Source organism: Schistocerca americana, chromosome 2 (assembly GCF_021461395.2).
Source record: "Schistocerca americana isolate TAMUIC-IGC-003095 chromosome 2, iqSchAmer2.1, whole genome shotgun sequence".
Lineage (NCBI taxonomy): Eukaryota > Metazoa > Arthropoda > Insecta > Orthoptera > Acrididae > Schistocerca > Schistocerca americana.
In genome coordinates, this window is record NC_060120.1 from 1,000,289,275 (window position 1) to 1,000,313,164 (window position 23,890).

The window sequence follows — 23,890 nt, forward strand, 5'->3', positions numbered from 1 at the left end:
ATTGCTGCAGATTTCAATGCTGGGACATCAACAAGTGTCAGCGTGCGAACTATTCAAAGAAACATCATCAATATGGGCTTTCGGAGTCGAAGACCCACTCGCGTACCATTAATGACTGCACGACACAAAGCTTTACACCTCGCCTGGACCTCTCAACACCGACATTGGACGCTTCTGGAAACATGTTGCATGGTCGGATGAGTCTCGTTTCAAATTGTATCGAGAGAATGGGCGTGTACGGGTATGGGAGACAACGGCATGATTCCATTGACCCTGCACGTTAGGTGGTGACTGTTCAAGATGTCGGAAGTTCTGTAATGGTGTGGGGCATGTGTAGTTGGAGTGACATGGGACCCCTGGTAAGTCTAGATACGACTCTGACAGGTGACACGCACGTAAGCATCCTGTCTGATCACCTGCATCAATTCATGTCCATTGTGCATTCCGAAAAACTTCGTCAATTCCAGGAGGACAATGCGACAACCCACACGTCCAGAATTGCTACACAGTGGCTCCAGGAACACTTTTCTTCGTTTAAACACTTCCGCTGGCTACCAAACTCCCCAGACGTGAACATTATTGACCATGAAACTTCCTGGCAGATTAAAACTGTGTGGCCGACCGAGACTCGAACTCGAGACCTTTGCCTTTCGCGTGCAAGTGCTCTACCAACTGAGCTACCGAAGCACGACTCACGCCCGGTACTCACAGCTTTACTTCTGCCAGTACCTCGTCTCCTACCTTCCAAACTTTACAGAAGCTCTCCTGCGAACATCCCCCAGGCTGTGGCTAAGCCATGTCTCCGCTATATCCTTTCTTTCAGGAGTGCTAGTTCTGCAGGTTCGCAGGAGAGCTTCTGTAAAGTTTGGAAGGTAGGAGACGAGGTACTGGCAGAAGTAAAGCTGTGAGTACCGGCCGTGAGTCGTGCTTCGGTAGGTCAGTTGGTAGAGCACTTGCCCACGAAAGGCAAAGGTCCCGAGTTCGAGTCTCGGTCGGGCACAAAGTTTTAATCTGCCAGGAAGTTTCATATCAGCGCACACTCCGCTGCAGAGTGAAAATATCATTATTGACCATGTCTGGGATGCCTTGCAACGTGATGTTCAGAAGAGATCTTCCCACACCCTCGTACTCTTACGGATTTATTGACAGCCCTGCAGAATTAATGGTGTTAATTCCCTCCAGCACTACTTCAGACATTACCCGAGCCGCTGCCACACCGTGCTGCGGCACTTCTGCGCACTCGTGGTGTCCCCTACACGATATTAGGGAGGTGTACATAGTCTTTGACTCTTGAGCGTATAATAGCAATGATTTCATGCGACACAGAGGTACGTAAAACCAGAATATATGAAAGATGGCCGATTATAATGGACACGTATTTTTAATGTTACGTAATTTTAATATTAAAGTAATACCTCACGAGTTTGGTGAAACTGGCTGGAGGTTCTCGTTGTAGTTGCATCATTATTAATCCAGTAAAAGAAAGTCCAATTGAAAATGAAACAAATAAAGTCTTTGAAAAGTCATTAATTGGTTTTCTGCAAAAGGGATTGCTCTAAACTTTGAAAAAACACAGTACATCCAATTTTCTGCTGGAAAAAGTAGAGTTCCGTCAATAAATATAACACATCAACAGAAGTCAGTAGACAGGGTAGAGCGTACTAAGTTCTTGGGTGTACATATAGATGAGAATCTTAATAGGAAAGTTCATATTTTGGATCTCCTAAAGCGACTAGGTTCAGCAACTTTTGCAATGTGAATAATTGTCAATTTTGAGGATATAGAAAATAGTAAGCTAACATGCTTCGCATACTTTCACTCTGTGATGTCATACGGAATAATATTTTGGGGTAACTCAACATTTAGACAAAAAGTATTCACTGCTCAAAAGAAAGTGGTTATAATAATGTGTGGGGTTCATAGTCGCACATCTTGTAGGAATCTTTTAATAGATTGGGTATTCTTACAACAGCCTCACAGTACATCTAGTCACTAATGAAATTTGTTTTAAACAACATGGACCAGTTTAAAAACAACAGTGACATTCATGATTGTAATACCAGAAAAAAGAAAGATTACACTATCCTCTGCTCAACCTATCTTTGGCACAGAAAGGAGTAAAATATGCTGCTATAAAAATTTGCGACAAATTACCATATGAAATAAGGTGTCTGACAGACAACAGTAATAACTTCAAAAATAAATTGAAATCATATGTCCTTGACAACTCCTTCTGTAACATTGATGAATTCTTGAATAGGAATAAATAAATCTATAAATATAGTATATGCATTTTTTTGCCACTTAAGGGAATGGGGTAAGTAATAGAAATATTAATCTTTAACTCTGTATTAAAAAAATTGTTTCATTTGTGCATTTATTGTGCACTTGACACGCTCCACATCATAACGGCTACCGTACCGTGGGATTGATCAATGGAACATGCAACGAACTAACTAACTAACTTGCAGGAAAAACTCTGTTCTAGAGCTCGCGTCACTTTCTAGGGTCATATTTGTCACAATTCTCCGTCTGAAAAGGAAGAAAACGAACGTATTAAGACTTTCCCACGGGCTATATACTTCCATCGTTCCCATATTCATGACAGCGCTAGACACGTCCATTCCTCCCCAGGTCGGTCACGTGACCACGTGCAGTCTCGCAGGCCTGGAAACGCAACGCGCAGATTCAATTACGGACAATTCCCGCTCTCCATTCTACACCGGACGCCGTGCGATGGCGCAGTTGTATGGGAGAGTGGGGGAGCGGACTAGGAGAGGGGTCAAGAGAGGCATGGGGGGGGGGGTTTATAGGGGGGAATGCGAGCAGTGGTGCGTTAAGGGGGACAGCGCGCCCTCTTGGGAAATCGAACACGATTTGAATCTTCCAGGCGTCAACAGATGTCCATTATCTCAATATTTCGTTACATGAAAACGTGTTTAGTTTCGCGGAGGGAAAACGAAAAGAAGAAGTATATTAGTTACCAGTGAAACTCAATTCGAATTCCATTACCAACTTGGATGTTGGCTGTCATTAAGTTTGCCCCAGAGGTTCCACCCTGTCGACTCGAACGAATGAGCTGGCCGCCGTCAGTTCGTTGCGATGCGCTGCGCCGCTCTTTTAGCAGAGCGTTGTTACAGTTTGCAACGAAACAAACTAATTACGAGTTTCGCAGCGCACAAGGTAGTGCAGATAACAGGGTCGCCATCAACTACTGAATTATTCGTTGCACTGACTGTTTCCAGCAGCCACCCACTGCTTTTTGTAGTCTATAATTAAGGTTTCCGACAGTCATACGACATTTGGAAGTGCTTTCCCAAAAGTTCCAGTAAAAATAAACAAGAACAAGATGGTTTAGCAAAACCTAATTTCCAGCTGCTAGTTTGGTGATGACGTATGTTTGTGAAGTTCCCTTGAATGCTGTTTCGTATTCAGAGCACTTATTTGATAGTTTGTGTTTTGTATTGATGCATTTTTTCTTGTATTCGTGCATAGTTTGCGTACTATCGGACTGCAAACTTTTTGGGAAATGTAATTTCTTCTGGAGGTTGTACTACGGTATCATTCACACTGGAAATTACTAAGCAGAATTATTATGTTATAGAAACATGCGTTCGTTGATGTTTTTGTATCAGTTCCGTCTTTTGTATTTTGGTAGTTTACATATGGGACTGTTGTATCTGACAAGAATTTTAATGGGTAAAAAGTCATTTCAGTTACAAAAAATTTCAATTGGACCATAAATTGTTACACACACCAACCTACAGAAAATGAAAGAATCTTAGTTCAGTATTTTCATGTCGGGAGAAATTTGACGCAAATAAACAAAACTGGCAATGAAATTATAAATTAAATTTGTCAATAGAGAAGGACTAAATCGAAATATTAGTTTAACTTTTGGTGACATATTTGTCACACATATAGAATATTAAAAGCTGTTCAGCTCTATATGGGCACAATTCTCAAGAGCCCAAACCTCACAATATTCGCATTCAGTGCAGTCATCTACGAAGGTTTCATTGATCGTGCAGCATTGTTTCCTGTTCATCACTGGAAAACTATTGTTTTCTAAAAACGTGCCTCTTTGTTTTCCCGTAACGTTTAAGTCAATCACCGAATGTGCTTCTTCTAACTAAACGTTTCACACTCGCTTCCCTGAGTGTCATTTCAAGAAGTCTGACTTGTTCTATGACTTCCTTCATGTCATTTTCACCCCATTTTAGTCGTGACTTCTTACAGTTGTCTGTTAAATTTAAATACCGTAAAAATTTAAGTATTCCTGGTAACTATCTCGTCCGGTACACCATGAAATATCTTGATCCCATGCAATCTCAATGTGCCACTGTATTATTTATTGTTTGGCCTGTAATACGAAGAGTAATGTCAATTGAATCTGAAGATAACATTAAAAGGTAATATTCCTAACTTTCAAGGAAAACACAACACTACAAAGTGAAGTTAGTGCAACGAAAAAGCCTCTAGGAACAGATAACTTGTTGCCACTCCGAAGCGCACTATTGCTTTGATTCAAAACCGTATGAGTGGTCTTGCCCTTCTATAGTGGCGCGATGGCTGCTCTTACAAGCGCTAGAAATTGCTACGTATTGTCCTATACTGTCTGCTATCCAGTACTACGTACATTCCACTGAAGCAGTTTCAGAAGACTTTATTGGTAAAAAATAAGATTTATTTAGAAAAGAAATTTCAACTACAGGAAATATATAAGAGGAAGGATGGTAAATCTATTTACAAAAAAAAAAAAAAAAAAAAAAAAAAAATGGTTCAAATGGTTCTGAGCACTACGGGATTAAACATCTGAGGTCATCAGTCCCCTAGACTTAGAACTACGTAAACCTAACTAACCTAAGGACATCACACACATCCAAGCCCGAGGCAGGATTCGAACTTGCGACCGTAGCGGTCGCGCGGTTCTAGTCTGAAGCGCCGAAATGTATTTACAAAGAGAAACAACAGTTTTAGATTTTTTCAAACCATTCGTGATTGTTAACTGGGTACAGACGTTGTCGATAATGGGAATTTGTGGTTAATGACAATACCGGAAGAACGAAACGAATAAAATTTTATTGAATTAACTTGTATGAGGATGATATCCAGTGCCATTTATTCTTTTCAACATCTACACAAATAACATAATCCACAGATGGATGCTGTTTAGTCACGCAGGTATTTAAGTACCGAAAGAGCAATTTTAAACGAATTTAATAGTTAAAAAATCATTTCAGCAACTTACATACGGAATCTGATGTCTAATTTGCTAACGCTAAAACATGGACAGCAGGAGATTTCCAACACACATAGTTCACTTAGTATAAACATAGTGCAAAAGGGATAAGAAAATCTACCTAGTTACCACAGGGGTGAGACAAATAAAATGCGTTCGTGACGGGCAATTTCAAATCCCCGTCTGGACAGTGAAATTAACGTTTTCAATCGACCTTCAAAACGTATCAAGGTAAATACCGATATGATTCCCTTGAACAGGACGCGGTCGATTTCCTTCCTGCTCCTTACGGTATCCGATCATGTGATCTGGCTCTAATGGTCTCGTCGGTGGGAAGTTTAACCCTAATCCTGCTTCGTTCCTGCCTTCAACGCTATGAAACTACCATACCTGAGTTTTCCGGGCTGTAATTCCTTGTTAACTACAGAATTCTGGATAACTAGCTGGAAGGTCTGTTATTATCATTTTGAAAATGAGGTACTGACATTGTTACACATTACCGAATTTTCGCGATTAAACCTGATATTCCTTGTAACATTGCCATAAAGGTTCGTACGTTTTAGCTACTTCAATATGTGGTCAAAAATAACCGGACACCTGGCTGAAAAATACTTACAAGTTCGTGGCGCCCTCTATCGGTAATGCTGGAATTCAATATGGTGTTGGCCCACCCTTAGCCTTGATGACAGCTTCCACTCTCGCAAGCGTACGTTCAGTCAGGCGCTGGAAGGTTTCTTGGGGAATGGCAGCCCACTCTTCACGGAGCGCTGCACTGAGGAGAAGTATCGATGTCGGTCGGTGAGGCCTGGCACGAAGTCGGCGTTCCAAAACATCCGAAAAGTATTCTATAGGTTTCAGATCAGGACTCTGTGCAGGCCAGTCCATTACAGGGATGTTATTGTCGTGCAAACACTCCGCCACAGGCCGTGCATTATGAACAGGTGCTCGATCGTGTTGGAAGATGCAATCGCCATCCTCGAATTGCTCTTCAACAGTGGGAAGCGAGAAGGTGCTTAAAACATCAATTTAGGTCTGTGCTGTGATAGTGCCAAGCAAAACAACAAGGGGTGCAAGCCCACTCCATGAAAAACACGACGACACGTTAACGCCACCGCCTCGAATTTTACTGTTGGCACTACACACGCTAGCAGATGACGTCACCGGTCATTCACCATACCCCAATCTGGCTTCCGGTCCCCACATTGTGTACCGTAATTCGTCACTCCACACAACGTTTTTCCACTGTTCGATCGTCCGGTGTTTATGCTTCTTACACCAAGTGAGGCGTCCTTTGGCATTTACCGGCTTCATGTGTGGCTTATGAGTAGTCGCTCGACCGTGAAAGCCAAGCTTTTTCACCTCCGGCCTGACTGCCGTAGTACTTGCAGTGGATCCTGATGCAGTTCGGAATTCCTGTGTGATGGTCTGGATAGATGTCTGCCTATTACACTTCACGACCCTCTTCAACTGGCGGCGGTCTCTGCCAGTCAACAGACGAGGACGTCCTCTACGCTTGTTTGCTATACGTATCCCTTCACGTTTCCACTTCACTGTCACATCGGAAACAGTGGACATTGGGATGTTTAGGAATGTGGAAATCTCCCGTACAGACGTATGACACAAGTTCCGCGGAGCGCCCTATTCTGCTCTCTCGCGATGTCTAGTGGCTACTGAGGTCGCTGATATGGAGTACCTGGCCGTAGCTGGCAGCACAATGCTCCTAATATGAAAAACGTATGTTTTTGGGGTGTCCGGATACTTTTGATCACATAGTATATATGGTCAAAATTGAAAGTTATTTACTGAAACTGTAGTCTGAAATTTTGGTAAGGAATAAGTTATTAATTTAAAAATCCTAAACCTTGCACAGCAGCTTTCCATGAGTTCCAGTGAGAGAGAGGGACAGAGCGAGCGAGCGAGAGAGAGAGAGAGAGAGAGAGAGAGAGAGAGAGAGAGATGAAATACCACACACTATTACCTGTGCTGCGAGGTCGACAGCTTGCGACCGGTGAGGTTGCAAGCGGTCGTTTGCTTTAATGATTAATATATGTCAAAGTGATGCTAAATGTCATTATCTTTTCATAAAGAAAGTTTTTTCTTCTAAACAATCTACAAATCGTGAGCTACCCCCGTAATTTTTTATACATGAAGTTAGTAAATTTATTCATGACACTTTTGTTGCCTGTGTCTGTGGTCACTTTCAGAACTCAATAATCAAATTAACTAATTTAATACGATTAAATTTTGAATTTCTGGTGTATCCATGTATCACCACAATAAAAATTGACTGTGATTAGTTGGAGGTGTATGAATGAGAAGAGTGGCGTACTAAAATAATGACATGTTCTTATTCATTCCTTTATAACTACAATCGAGCTGATAAATCTTGGCCGGCCGTTGTGGCCGTGCGGTTCTGGCGCTTCAGTCTGGAACCGCGTGACCGCTACGGTCGCAGGTTCGAATCCTGCCTCGGGCATGGATGTGTGTGATGGCCTTAGGTTAGTTAGGTTTAAGTAGTTCTAAGTTATAGGGGACTGATGACCTCAGATGTTAAGTCCCATAGTGCTCAGAGCCATTTGAACCATTTTTGATAAATCTTGGAAAAAATGACGAACATATATCAGAAAAGGGAGGTGCTTGACTGGCAAAGATTTTGTTCGGGTGGAAACAATACAAACGCTGAATTAATCCATTTTACAACGCATTCAGAGTTTGTTTACGTGAACCACTGTGAGGCTGAATTCTATTCAAATCAGCTACGACCAAATACACGTGAAACTATGGTTCACAGAGAACAGGGAGCTGTGAATATCATGTAACAACCCTACACCGTTCATCCATACTTACCCTTTCACCTTGTTTCAGGCAGCAGCAGAAAATAGTACGCTATAGGCGACGAGCATAGAGCTGCAGCAGCTGTAGTATTCTGACGCCTCCACAAAAACTTTGCAAACTACACGGACTGGCGTTCTGGTTATTAGAGCGTGGGAAACTTCCCTATAAGAGCCCTGAAATCCTGGTAGATTTCAGTGTGATCCGTTCGCTGATCTGGACAAACCAATTTGACTCACAGGAGCGACGGCGCTTCTGGAATTGTCAAACGTCAGATGGTCGACCCAGGAGGAGTAAGTTCACCCTAGTGTCACACGTTATGTTTGAGACGGTATGCAGTCCCACTGCCTGTACATTTAGAAACTGCCACTGTCTTTTGGTCCACCACAAGTTGCAGACCACAAGTGTCACCCACTATCGAAAAACCTGAAGTTCTCTATCAGGCGAGGAACAGAAGACGAAGAAGGCTAATAATTACAAACACTTTCCACCAATCTTCAGTACAGGAGCCGAATTAGCGAAACAAACTCTCTTCCACGTTGTACAAACCAATCGACCTATCCTCCACTCATTGAATCTCCCCTCTTGTCTGTTCTGCTGGCCTGGTGGCCAATGCAGACACAGCACTGGCATTCCCACGCTGGGGGAGCAAGCCTCTGCTTTGCATATCCTGAGAGGAGCCAATCAGCGAGTCAAAATCTATCATGTCTCAAAAAAGAAGATTTTAGACTACTGCTGTGTCATTCTCACGGTAAGCATGGCCATGTTTTAGCAAAAACGTCTACCTGGACGATGTAACGATACACATGTCATTACCCTCTTGTATAAACTGTTTCATTTCAATAATATAATTTTTTTATTCGCATCTTGTTATTACGAGTATTAGGCATGCATAGTATACAGAAGGAAGTGAGGTGTTAGAGAAAGCATGGTAGACTTATGACATCTAGTGGTAAAAGTGATAAACTGAGCTCACCTATCACTGTACGGTGCTGCCATTGGACAGACAGATGAGAAATTTTAAATCGTGGGTATATTGTAATGAACTCTACTGTTTAAATATGACTTGCGTATTGTTATATATTTTTTGTAAAACTGCTTTCATCATTATTATAGTCATAGACTTATGTAAATACCAATCCGCAGGGTCATGACTTAAGTTTTAATATATAGCCAGTAAGGACACCACCACAGAAAGGTTTTGGCGGCAGCGTTGCCACCTCTTCACTCACTACAACATTATCTAAGAAGATGTCGAAGACAGTGTCGGGCTACGTGTGAAATAGCAAACACATATATTGCGTGGTGGTGGACAAAATTGTGCTTCGGTGGTGCAAAGGCCTCGAATGGGCGAGATAAAGCTGCTGCTACTAATTTTGCAATCTTTTGAACAGCTTTTAGGCAAGAACGAAGAGGTGCCTGTGTATTTTTGTGGGCCATTTTGAAATTGTTGTACGCTGGCTGACAGCATGCATTACGTTGCAGCAAGATCTACTGTGCTGGCCAAGTATGACGATGGAAAGTACTGCGATATCTAAGCCTGAATTAAAAGACTGCAAAGTCATCGTACTGTAGCAGTTCTCGTAAAAGGCTGTAAACAGTGCTCACCACCTGTGAAAAGACTAAAGTATATTTTTATTGGTGCAGTTTGGTGTAATGTAAAAGTCGTGACCTCATCTCTCTGTTTGTAAACAAACGCGAGGTGGTGACAACTATCACTGGCATCGCTGAGTAAAACTTTATAGTGTTACCAAAGAATTTTACGAGTTGTGTTATTATAAAAATTACTAAAAACTGGAAGCAGTGACACAGAAGAAGACAACAAAAGATACTGTGTAGTTTTTCTTACCTACAACAGAAAATTGCCGCGGTGGCATCTCAATCTACACAGTTTCATAATTTTTTTTAGGTCTGACGAAAGTACTTCGAGTTTGTTAAAGTGCGGTATTGAGTATTTCTTTATTTAATGAAAGTGTAGTCACATCACTGTCGGCTTATTTCAACCTGAAGTGTAATGTTTTAATAATAATACAGATCACATTTCCAAACAGAACGTTAAGATATTGTAATGTAATAAGAAAGTAATGATTAATATCTACATTACTAATAAAGCCACCACACAGTAGCTTAGCATCTTCAATGCCTTGCAGTTTATATTCACTGATTATTTCACAATACATTTGTTTGTAAGTGTAATTTTGGATTGTTTGGGGGAAGAGACCAAACAGCGAGGTCATCGGTCTGATCGGATGAGGGAGGGGCGGGGAAGAAATCGGCCGTCCTCTTTCGAAGCAACCATCCCGGCATTTACCCGGAGAAAGTTAGGGAAATCACCGAAAACCTAAATCTGGAAGGCCGGACGCGGGATTGAACCGTCGTCCTCCCGAATGTGAGTCCAGGTGTGCTAACCACTGCGCCACCTCGCTCGGTTTATCAGATTTACCATGGTAGGATAAATCTGGGTGGGGCACAGGAATGGGACCACAGTCCCTTAGTTACAGAGAGATCTAATCTTTCCAGGGCCAACCATTTCCAATTTCTGAAACAATACTGGTAAGCTTCCCAGACAGTCATGCCCAAGAAATACGTTTTTTTTTCTGCTTGCTAGAAGTTCCTGGCGACTTCCTGTCGTCAGGAGAGTTACAGTCTTGCCTCCACTAAACACAAATGTCAGCACCAGCACTGTTCGTATCGTCCCAGCTTCTAACATGAGAGCGCTTGTAGTTTTAAGGCCATCCCACCACTTGTACAAAATTTCAGATTACAGCAGTCTCTCTTAAACGGCTTCCTCCACCCACTTTCCACCAACTGGCCACCTTCGAGATGGTCTATTGCCTGGCCCAGGTAAAATGTTTTGTGAGCCATCGCCCTTCTGCTCTGACCCTAAGTGGCAAGAGTGGAGTGCCATGGATCGAAGTGGTTCTGCAGGTGCATTTCACAGAACGCTGCTTCCCTGAGTCACTCACACAGCCAGGTCACTGGACACAACATTTATGGCCCACAGTCAATCTCTCCCCCTGTTCTCTGTCGCCTCCACTATGGCCCTTGGGTGGAAGTTCTCTACAGTCTACACCCACAGTTATATGACCATTCTGCCCACAATTTCCTCATGTAAAAAAGTCATAAATCACACATACCGAATGTAGTACTGGAGAGCACGGAAATCATGACCTAAAATATGAATATTAATCTGACCAACAGTGTAGTTAAAATGAGAGTGTGTAGTGACACCTCTCAATGTGAACACATTCTTTGCTGATGTGACGGTCTTTGGTCTATCTCTGTGGTAAGAAGGAAGGAATGGAGCGAGCGAGGTGGGTTGGTTGAAGCTGGTGGCGGTTGGTAGTAGCGTCCAGCAGAGCATATGTGCCTCCTGGGGAGCAATTGGCCAATCCAGCTGGTGCACAGATTTCCTGGTGCAAGCATCAAGAGCTGGCGTTTACCGTATTGCACGGTGAGGTTGTTCATGTGATGTACTTGGTGATGCTACCCCTGGTCTGGCTGTGCCATTTGTATGGTTTCATGGTTCCTTCTCTGCAGTGTGATTTGCCTAGGCCGACGGATCATGCCACAATCTTGTGGCCTTCATTGTGGCATTTTGTTGGACACTGAGTCAATGCCTCCTTTGATTTTCCAGTTGAGGAAAGAACCACGTCCCACCTATATCTGATTATGGATGATCGCCATTTCCTATGTTTACCTATATTTGTCTATACTGCCTGCAGTTAGTCTGAAGCAACTTGGCACTTGCTTCCACTAGGCTTTTAACTTCAGCCGCCGGCCGCGGTGGTTGGTTGGTTGGTTGGTTGGTTTGGGGAAGGAGACCAGACAGCGTGGTCATCGGTCTCATCGGATTAGGGAAGGATGGAGAAGGAAGTCGGCCGTGCCCTTTCAGCCGCGGTGGTCTCGCGGTTATAGGCGCGCAGTCCGGAACCGCGCGACTGTTACGGTCGCAGGTTCGAATCCTGCCTCGGGCATGAATGTGTGTGGTGTCCTTAGGTTAGTTCGGTTTAAGTAGTTCTAAGTTCTAGGGGACTGATGACCACAGCTGTTAAGTCCCATAGTGCTCAGAGCCGTTTGAACCATTTTTTTTAACTTCAGCTGTGCTGCATTCTCGCATTTTGCATAATTGGTGATTATTCTGTGGGGCCGCTGGCATGCGCTCAACTTCCTCTCGTATGGCAATTGGCTTATTTGTTTGAAGTATGACCTTTTTTTTATTTCGGCCCTCTGATTTCAGAAAAAAGTTCAAACCGTTCTTTTTGTGATTTTGATTGTAAGGTCTTGCGGCCTGTGCTGAATTTTATCTTCGGCTTTGATCTTTACACTGAGCTCAAGAAGGGTGACCCACTTTAAGGAGTAGCAGTGACTTGGTTCTTGCAGCAAGTAGTATGTCTCCGTCTTGAGTTAACACAACTACCCTTTAGCGGAACCAGTGGAGTATTTTATACGATACTCGAATGCTGTCCACATTTGTTAAATTATATATCAAACTGTACAAGGAGGAAACACTTGAAAAAACCTGGAAGGATCAAGGAATGTTTTGAGTTGTGGATACTAGTTTCAAAGCGGCTTTTGCGTTTGTCAACATTGTGGTGCCATTTAAAGTATAACTAATGTTGGATTCTTGGTTACTCCAGGTTTGTACCTGCTCTGAGTGCGACATGTTTTTACCCTTTCACTGTTCAGGACAGTGTGTGCTGTACACGTTGTAGTGTTGAACTTACTCTTGCTCACCTTGTTGTCACTGGGGCCAGTGTCTTAAGTCTATGCCCGTGCTATGAAAAAATCTAAAAATTCTGTTTCCCTCTGTAAATAAATTTATCTTCTTTCCTCCTATATTTTTTCTGTAGTTGACATTCGTTTTCTAAATAAATTGTATTTTATGCCCTGCTGTTAACATATACACGTATGTACCATACCCATGATGTCGCACAACGGTCCCCCTTTGCATCACATGATCACGCCATGCCAATTTTCTTGGAAACGGATCAAGCAGAGAGCTTTTAAGAAAACACACTCATATTTCGATCTCTCAATGACATCCCTGTGTTTTAGTGACGAATCACATTTTACCAAATCCATTTTAAGCGATGCACCTTAGCCAATCAGAGAGATTTTAAGAAAATCACTCAGGTATTTAGATCTCCCAAGTACAATCCTTTATTAAAACGACCAATCAAATTTTTTCAACTTTATTTAAGCTCCACCACTTTTAAGAAAACGCACTCATACACATATCTTGCTCTCCGCGAATTGCAGCCCGTTATTTTATTCCTCAACCATTAAAACGAAACAGCTAATTAGACAGCTCCCAACTTCAAGGATGACATCATTCTCACAGACAATTACGCAATGGCTGCACGTGACTCACGAAAGTTGTGTCACGTGTAGGCGAGGAGACCGGTGACACGTTTTGTCAGCGGCTTTATCAGGTGTGGACTAGTCTGACTTGGCACTGCCTAGACGCAGGGGCGAGATGCAGGTGCCAGTAGTAACGTGACACAAAGTTTCATCAGCAAAAATTCTGCGTTGTCAGTAAATTTAATCTCTCTTCCACATACAAGCACACCTTTTGCCCAGTATTTATATAGGTCATTAAAAGGCAAAGTCCATTATTTTACCGCCAATTGTGCCGCATTTGGGGCTAAAATTAAATATTTCAGCATCTAAATTATCTGTATTATTTATGAAAACACAAGTAACATTACTGCTAATCGAAATTTTAGATTAAGCGACACTTGTCAATGAGCATTGTTCGATCATTGTATGTTGGCGTATGGCACATTGGATGCTAAAACAAAATTGAGAAACGCGCTTCGTTACAGGATCATTTGGTAATCGCGAAAGCGTTACGGAGATGATAGATAAACTCCAGTGGAAGACTCTGCAGGAGAGACGCTCAGAAGCTCGGTACGGGCTTTTGTTGAAGTTTCGAGAACATACCTTCACCGAGGAGTCAAGCAGAATATTGCTCTATCCTACGTATATCTCATGAAGAGACTATGAGGATAAAATCAGAGGGATTAGAGCCCACACAGAGGCATACCGACAATCCTTCTTTTCACGAACGAGACTGGAACAGAAGGGAGAACCGATAGAGGTACTCAAGGTACCCTCCGCCACACACCGTCGGGGGCTTGCGGAGTAGGGATGTAGATGTAAATGTAGATGTAGATTTTTCCACATATAAAATCTCTGTGTTGTTGTTCTGCATCTCTACAAATCACATGTTCGTCCAAATACACGGCTACGACAAAAGTCATTGGATACTTCATAATATCGTGTCGGATATCCTTTTGCCAGTCGTTGTGCAGCAACGCGACGCGGCATGGACTCAACACGTCATTGGAAGCCCCTGCGGAAATATTGAGCCATGTTGCTTCTACATCCGTCTACAATTGAGTAAATGTTGCCAGTGCAAGATTTTATGCACGAAAAGACCTCTCGATTATGACCCATAAATATGCGATGAGATTCATATCGGTGATATGGGTGGCCGAAATTTTGACTCGAACTATCCACATTGTTCTTAATACCAACCATGAACAATTGCGACCTGGTGACATGGCGCATTGTCATCCATAAAAGTTTCATCATTGTTTGGGAACGTAAAGTCCACGAATAGCTGCAAATGGTGGCCACATACACGAACATAAGCATTTCCAGGCAATGATCGGTTCAGTTGGACCGGAGGACCCAGTCCATTCCATTTAAACACACCCCACACCATTATTAAACACTGTAACCTCCCCGCAAAAAATTTGAAAGTCAATGATTATAAAAAAATGTCCCAAATGTTGTCTTCCCACAAAATTGAATAATAAAAATGAGCCATTAAACCCACAATAATATTAATTAAATAATGATCTATGAACTGAATGTAACCTGATAAATCTTATTAGGGCAGCAACGCTGACCTTCGGCCCTGTGAAATAATTAAACCTGATAAATTCTTACCTCAGTAAAACTGCGTCTATATCTGCTCTTATTTCTCGGCACAGCTCCGTACAATGCTGCCCCATATTTAATTTTGATTCTTGGAGGGAATGCATAGGAAGTATTATTTAACTTGAAATGAATCTTTTTCTTTAAGACAGTTACTTTATAAGAAACTTATTATTGGGGCAATTCTTGAACAAATTAATTTACAATTAACATATGTTATTAGCTGAGCGCAATGCTGCTTCATTACCTTCGATAACAATGTACCTCGTCCCGAACCGTGACCAGAGATGCAAGGAGAGCACGCCGCCGACGCATGCCGACGCCCGCTCAGTACAACCGTCCAATCGTTACAACTACTCCCGACCGACTACTACTGCAGACAGGGTGCAACTCGCAACTGAACACTCGCGCGGTCAAGCGCAGACTAGCAAAATCAAATAACTCTCTGGTCAGAGATTCTGTCATGCCTCGCCATCGCTGGTAATGAATACATACGTGTTTCAACACGAACCAGCTCGCATAGGGTCTTGTTAACAACTTTGGTCCGTGGCTTCGGGGGATCTGCGCCACATCCAAACCCTACCGTCAGTTCTTTGCAACTGACCATGTCACGATTTTCCAGTTGTTCTAGGGTCCAACCAACATGGTCACGAGCCCTCGGTCGTTAAGAACATCGACCACTGCGTTGCCCGTGGTGAGAAGTAATGCCTGAAATATGTTATTCTCGGCAAACTCTTGACACTGTGAATCTGGGGATACTGAATTTCTTAACGACTTCCGAAAAGAAATGCGTCTAGCTGCAGCTATCTTTCCGCGTTCAAATCCTGTTAATTCGCGTTGTGCGGCGATAATCACGTTGGAAACCTTTCCACATGAACCACGTGAGGAAAACTGACAGCTCCGCCAATGCACTGCCGTTTTATACACTACTGGCCATTAAAATTCCTACACCACGAAGATGACGTGCTACAGAAGCGAAATTTAACCGACAGGAAGAAGATGCTGTGATATGCAAATGATTAGCTTTTCACAGCATTCACACAAGGTTGGTGCCAGTGGTGACACCTACAACGTGCTGACATGAGGAAAGTTTCCAACCGATTTCTCATACATAAACAGCAGTTGACCGGTGTTGCCTCGTGAAACGTTGCTGTGATACCTCGTTTAAGGAGGCGAAATGCGTACCATCACGTTTCCGACTTTGATAAACGTCGGATTGTAGACTATCGCGATTGCGGTTTATCGTATCGCGACATTGCTGCTCGCGTTGGTCGAGATCCAATGACTGTTAGCAGAATGTGGAATCGGTAAGTTCAGGAGGGTAATTCGGAACTCCGTGCTGGGTACCAACGGCCTTGTATCACTAGCAGTCGAGATGATAGGCATCTTATCCGCATGACTGTAACGGATCGTGCAGCAACGTCTCGATCCCTGGGTCAACAGATGGGGACGATTGCCAGACAACAACCATCTTCACGAACAGTTCGACGACGTTTGCAGCAGCATCAGCTCGGAGACCATGGCTGCGGTTACCCTTGACGCTGCATCACAGACAGAAGCGCCTGTGATGGTGTGCTCAACGACGAACCTGGGTGCGCGAATGGCAAAACGTCATTTTTTCGGATGAATCCAGGTTCTGTTTACAGCATCATGATGGTCGCATCCGTGTTTGGCGACATCGTGGTGAACGCACATTGGAAGCGTGTATTCGTCATCGCCATACTGGCTATCACCCGGCGTCATGGTATGGGGTGCCATTGGTTATACGTCTCTGTCACCTATTGTTCCCATTGACGGCACTTCGAACAGTGGACGTTACATTTCAGATGTGTTACGACCCGTAGCTCTACCCTTCATTCGATCCTGCGAAACCCTACATTTCAGTATGATAACGTACGACTGCATGTTGCTGGTCCTGTACGGTCCTTTCTGGACACTGAAAATGTTCGACTGCTGCCCTGGTCAACACATTCTCCAGATCTCTCACCAATTGAAAACGTCTGGTCAACGGTTGCCAACAACTGGCTCGTCACAATACGCCTGTCACTACTCTTCATGAACTGTGGTATCGTGTTTGCGGCTGCATGGGTAGCTGTACCTGTACACGCCATCCAAGCTCTGTTTGACTCAATATGCAGGCGTATCAAGGCCGCTATTACGGCCAGAGGTGGTTGTTCTGGGTACTGATTTCTCAGGATCCATGCACCCAAATTGCGTGAAAATGTAATCACATGTCAGTTCTAGTATAAAATATTTGTCAAATAAATACCCGTTTGTCAGCTGCATTTCTTCTTGGTGTAGCAATTTTAATGGCCAGTAGTGTACCTTTGTACGTGATACTACCACCATTTTTATATGTTCGTATCGCTATCCCTTGGCTTGTCAGCTCAGTATAATGTGGTTGCCAAGTGTAAGTATAATATTACCACATCTAAAATGTATGTATTATTGCTCTATATTAGCTTGTATCTCGAAATAATGCGTCAGTTACTGGATGGCTGGTAGTCTTGTACAACTTCCACTTGACGCCAAAAAATTATTGTGGCCTCTCAAATTAAGTACCACAATGCTGCTTCCACATATAATAGTTTGTATTATTGATCCATAACCTAAAAAACTTACCTAACGTAAAAAGCTAAGCAAGCGATGCAGAATAATTGATACATCACTCAGGTGCTGTGCCGTGTAATAAACATCCCAGTAGATCGACCACATCGCACCAAAATTGCGTGTGTCGGCATTTTCACACAGGCAGCCCACACAGAGGCCTCGCGTCCAGCGTGTCAGAGAGGAGACCAGATGACAGTATGGAGCGCCAGCTGTAACATCTCCTCGGGTCAGAGACTAAGGCCGCTGGAAGCCATCGATGCCAGGTGTGGGATGTTGACGGCACTTTTTGTTTTTTTTGTTGTGGCTGACCCAAGTAGTTGTCGTGGCCAGAGTCTGGTGGTACTGTGGAAGCGACCGCTCCAAAATGTGCCAGTGACAAGATCTCCCATGGACAACGGCGGCTAAGCAATGGGTTTGCCGCCAGGCTGGAAGGCAAATCAGCCGTGCTTGTTTCCTTCATATTCATTCTGGCTGGCCATGACATAGCCGCAGTCGCTAGCCAATGATATCAGAGTCCTTTTAGATGGTCAGCAAGCAAGACAGATGGGAGTTTGCCGTGGTATCACATAACGGGACATTGCAGGAGTCTCAGCGGTCAACGTGGGGCGTGGTCACTGCACAATGGCCAACGTGGGGCGTGGTCAATTGCACAATGGTCAACATGGGGCGTGGTCAACTGGACATCAACGAACTGGTATGCGGACGGCGTCTTTTCGTCAGTATCCAGAAGATGACGGCATCTCGCAGCCAAAGAGGAGAAATTGTGGAGGAGTCAGTTAACACAAATCCGTGCAGTTCACATGGTGATGTAGGCTTTCGAGAGTCACATCTATTAGTACTGCACTTGTAGAGGAGAATGATTAGATAATTTTGAACAGGAATCGATGTCCTGAAACATAACGTTTCCATTCTTCGACGACTTAAATACAGACGTGTAGTGCATGTACGTCTGCTGAGGGAAACAAAAAAAAAAAAAATGGTTCAAATGGCTCTGAGCACTATGGAACTTAACTTCTGAGGTCGTCAGTCCCCTAGAACTTAGAACTACTTAAACCTATCTAACCTAAGATTATCACACACATCCATGCCGGAGGCCGGATTCGAACCTGCGACCGTAGTGGTAGCGCGGTTCCAGACTGTAGCGCCTAGAACCGCTCGGCCACTCCGGCCGGCTGATGGAAACAGAAAAGTCTGAGAGTAGCTTGTCCTACTATGCAATAGAGAACACAAGATGACGTGTACTAGATGCACTATTCCTATGGACCACTTCTTGTGGGTCTGTATGCAGTTTTTATTTTAGGAGACTCCTCTAGAGACAGAGGAAGATCTGCTCGCGTGAGTTCTGGCCGCTGCAATATAAATTGAAAAGACACGAGGTGGGATGGAGAGAGTGTACCAGCACATGCTTTGTAGGTACAATTCCAGTTACAACGTTGGTAGTCGCCATATTGAGACGTAACTGCAATGCATCTACGCTATTCTGTCCGTACAGTATGCTAGTATGCTGTTTTTTTTCTTTCTTCTTTTTTTTTTTTTTTTTTTTTTTTTTTAATAATGCAAATAAATGGCTTAAGCTATAAACGGAAGTTTCTTTGCGGTTCCTTTCGAAACGTTATCTAATAACGGCAATGCGTCTCGCCTGATTCAATGAATTATACATCTGAACTGAAACCGTCTTAGAACAGAAACGGTACGCTTCCGGACATGGGTTCCTATTCAAAATATTATGTGCTCGCTTCCGTCTACTAGTCCTATAAATTTGTAACGGGAGTTTCCGAACACACTCAATTAGTAGCAGGCGTTGATACTTGCCGAGTAATTACAATGGTGCAGTGTCCACTGAAATGGATGAAGTCGGTCTGCAGCTGTTGTGGTGATACTGGTGCACATCTTCTCCTTTATCAGCTATGGCGTAAAAGACTGTTGTACATTATTGTGAAAATATTGTACACAGAGAGACGCCAATCCATCAGCATATGCTTGTGTTAAACTATTGTGAATTGCAATTTCCTTACCTATGTACAGAGTGGACAAAGTAAAAGAGGTCCCATGTCTTACAAACAACATACAGACAATTCATTGTTTACTGCAAATGCAGAACGCAGAGTAGTAATCTGTTATTATGAAAAACAATGTACTGAATATTCAATAGCCGAATAGGACACAAGAGGTGCTGGAAATGTTTACTATAAACTTCGATAAATAACACAGCTCATCTCATCATGTTTCTGCAAAATTTTCCCAATTAGTTTGGTGTGATTTCCGCAATCGCACGGCGAATGTTTTTTATCAACTCTTCAGTTGTAGACTATACCCTTTAAATTACCTCACAAATAAGCTTCATGGGCGAATGGCATCGAAAACCGTGAAGTATGCGCCATAGCACCATCTTGCTGAATAACTCACACTCTCGTTCTTCCTTCGTTAGCTGAACTACGGATGGTTGCAACAATTCCGTTACATGCACTTGAGAGTTCACGGTGTTGTTAAAGAATATGATGCCTACAATCGACTGGCCTGCAACTACACACCAAACGCCTACTTCCAAAACAGTGAGTTCACTTACCCGTTTAGGTAAAAGCATGCTTCCTCCAGATAACCATCAGCGACACGCGTGAGTAACCATTAGCAGTGGTGTTGACGTTGTGCGTAATCTGTACATTTTAATGCTTGCATCACTCTTCCTTTGTATACCCATATACATAACAGCTTCAAAATATTTTAGCATGACGTTAGTCTGGTGTTTAGTTGGGAAGATAGCCGTCTAGTTGATTTCCATGGCTCTCTTACCGTAAGTCTAGTGAACACGTTCAATTCTTTCCGGGTAACAAACTTCGTGTGCACGCTTAAATTTGGCGTTAGTTGCTGAGCCTCTTGCTCTACATTTTGTGATCAATTTCTCAACATCTGTCTTTGGATAGTTTATTGTGAACCTTTCATTTAGCGTTTTAAACGATTTACAGCATATCCAAAAAAAGGTTTCTGCAATACACACTCTTGGTTTAATTGAAAAACGCATGCTGCAGAACTTTATTCACAGCAAGCTTCGAACTGACTGTTGACAACACAGCACTGATCACCAAATCGTCGCTCGACGTCACGTGACCCCGCTAGAGCGCCTCCCTGTCATTAAGAAATAACAACACTCACATAACTTCAGACATCACGTTCAATATAACACGGAGCCCCTTTTATCTTGGCCATCTCGTGGTAGTTGGCTGTGTGGAGTTGTGTTGTTCTTTTGGATTAATTTGGTACAGGGCGAAGGGAGACAGTACAAGAGTGTAGATTTCTACAAAGGTGCCTGCCTGACATAGTTATTTAGTGTGATTCTGTTTGTTCGTTTGTAAGGTTATTGCGAGCTGAAACTGGTTGCCATCTTACCTGGTGCCCACTTGTAAATTCACGTGGGCTGAGCTATGTTTTCGGCTAACAGAAAGGTACGTATATCTTGAATATTCAGCTGTTGTACCAAAATAAAAATATTTATCAAAATAGATAAAGATTTCTTCTATAACTGTACGAAATACACGTGCACTACTGTTGTAACTTAATTGTTCTATAGCTGTAAATAAAAAACATACAAATGACTCACCATTGTCACCATTGATGTAACTTAAATGTTAAGCTGCATTTGGGAATTAACATAATTCCATTGTTTTAGTACATTTTAAACAAACGAGAAATCGTCTATACTTTTAGAAGATGGTGTCCTATATTGACGACATAATGACTTGAACGTTGTTACGCTTAAGGCTGTTGGGAGCCATCGAGGTACTCCAAGGTAGGATATCAGGGCAAGTTCTCAGTCAGATCGCTGGGGCGCCGACTCCGCGAATTATAACATTTGTGGATCTAGAAAATAGTGTGACAAAGCCGATCAAGATGTTCAAATTTCTCAGGAAAATAAGTGTTTCACGGAAAGACGGGTAATTTTAAAAATGGATCTGAGCACTATGGGACTCAACTGCTGAGGTCATTAGTCCCCTAGAACTTAGAACTAGTGAAACCTAACTAACCTAAGGACATCACAAACATCCATGCCCGAGGCAGGATTCGAACCTGCGACCGTAGCGGTCTTGTGGTTCCAGACTGCAGCGCCTTTAACCGCACGGCCACTTCGGCCGGCGACGGGTAATTTATAATATCTACTTAACCCATGGGACACAGGGATATAGACTTCTGCTGCTACTATTAATTCTTTAATTCGAAGAAGCGTATATGAAATAAGAGAAAGGTTAAAGAGTGAAATTAAAATTTAGAGTGAACAGGGTAGTAACATTCGTTGATGACAATGCTATCGTGAGTGAAAATGGAATGAATTATCTGATAAGCACAGGATACAGACCGAGAGTAAACCGAAGTAAGATGAAGGTGACACGGTATAGCATAAAATGAGATTAGCGATAAACTTCAACATTTGGGTCCACAAGGCAGACAAAGGGAGGAAATTACGCTACCTTGTCGTGGAAGCTAAATAACATGTGATAGACAAAACAAAGTGGACATATAAAGCAAACCATCACACGCAAAGAGGGCATTCTCGCTAGTATAAAACATCGATCTACATTTGATGAAAAAATTCCTGAGACTCTGTGTTTGGAGCAGAGCTTTGTATAGAAGTGAATGATTGACAGTGAGAAAACCAGTAAGAAAGACAATCGAAGCGTTTGACATGTGTTGCTTTAGAAAAATGCTGCAATTGGACATACTGATAACAAAAGAAATGAGAAGTGTCTTCCCAGGATTGGCAAGGATAGGAACATCTAGAGAACTTTGACAAAAAAAAGGGGAAAGGATAACAGAACATGTATTACGATGCTAAGGAATAACATCCACGACCGTGAAGGAGCTATAGGGGATAAAACTTGTAAAGGTAGACAGAGATATGAATACATCCAACAAACAAAAATGTTGGGCATGAGCGTTCAGAAGGTTGGGACTGGATAGAAATTTCTGGCGGGACGCTTCAAATTAATAATATCGTTGAAAAATTAAAAGTAAGTATACGTATGTGATGGTAAAATAAATTTATATATCGAATAAAATTTTAAACCTTCCCTAAGGTACACGATTCACTGTCATCGTCATGATTAACCTAGATTAATCGTTGTATCAGTTCGCTCTTTGTCTCACACTTGTAACTTGTGTCGAGTACGACGGTTTCCACTTGTTAAAAGAGCTGCTGAGTAAGCTTTCGGAACCGCCAGAACTTCAACTGAAAGCCATTAACAAAATAGTCATTATTAGCGAGACACAAATTAATATCGCCACACTCATTCTGAATTCATTAAAACCTAACACAGTTTCGATCGACAGAATCGTCCTCAATCACTTTGCGTGCTTGTGATAATGAAAAGAAGTGGCTCGCTCTGTGATACGAATGGTGATGAACATCTTTCTTCGATGTGAACGCTCAATATTTTGCTGTGAACCAACCGCTGTAGGCATTATCAAATATTTTTCTCATATTAATAAGTGATCTGTATCCAGCGTCCTGAGCAGTGTATTACGGACAGAAGCTGCGAAGTATTAACTGTGCAGAGAAACCACCCCATCATCTTTATTGCATATCGCTGGAAGTCGACCAAGTATTTCATAAAACGTGCGCTTCCGGCGCGATCAGTTTTAATTTCGGGCCGGGAAGTTTATCGGGATCTGGGCCCGCATTCCAGCAAGAAAACTAGGCTCCGCATTTTCACGCGTTCCCTCTGGCAGCCGGGGAGGGCAGGGCAAGCAACGCGAGCACGACCCAGCAAAACTTCTCCGCGTCGAATAAATAGGGCGTAGCCTTTGCTCGACGACTTGTCGCGTCGATGGGTGCAATAACATTTCTGCACACTTCCGAGGCGGATAAAAGAGTATCATTTGGAGGAAAGTCCCAAATGTGGCGTCTGTCTGGGCTTCTCCCCTCCGGCAAACGATTACTGGCACAATCTTCACAGTAGAAGCCGATTCCGAAAATGTGGCATTCTTGGAACAACACTCTCGGAAAGTGTGGCGTCATTGAAATTATCGCTTGGAGAAATGTTATTCTCAGTTGGTCCAACAAGAAGTGAAAGCCAACAGTCCCTCTTTTCTTTGTATCGCTAGTCGCCATTCTTGAAAGTGCATCCAAATTTTTCTGTATTCGGTGTGCGCAAGTCACTGATCGTGCCGTATGGTGGGAATATATCTGTAGCACTCTACTTTCTTCGATTATTCGTTCTTTTGTGAATCACATTATCGTATCATGTTCTTATGATGTGCCTCTTCTCA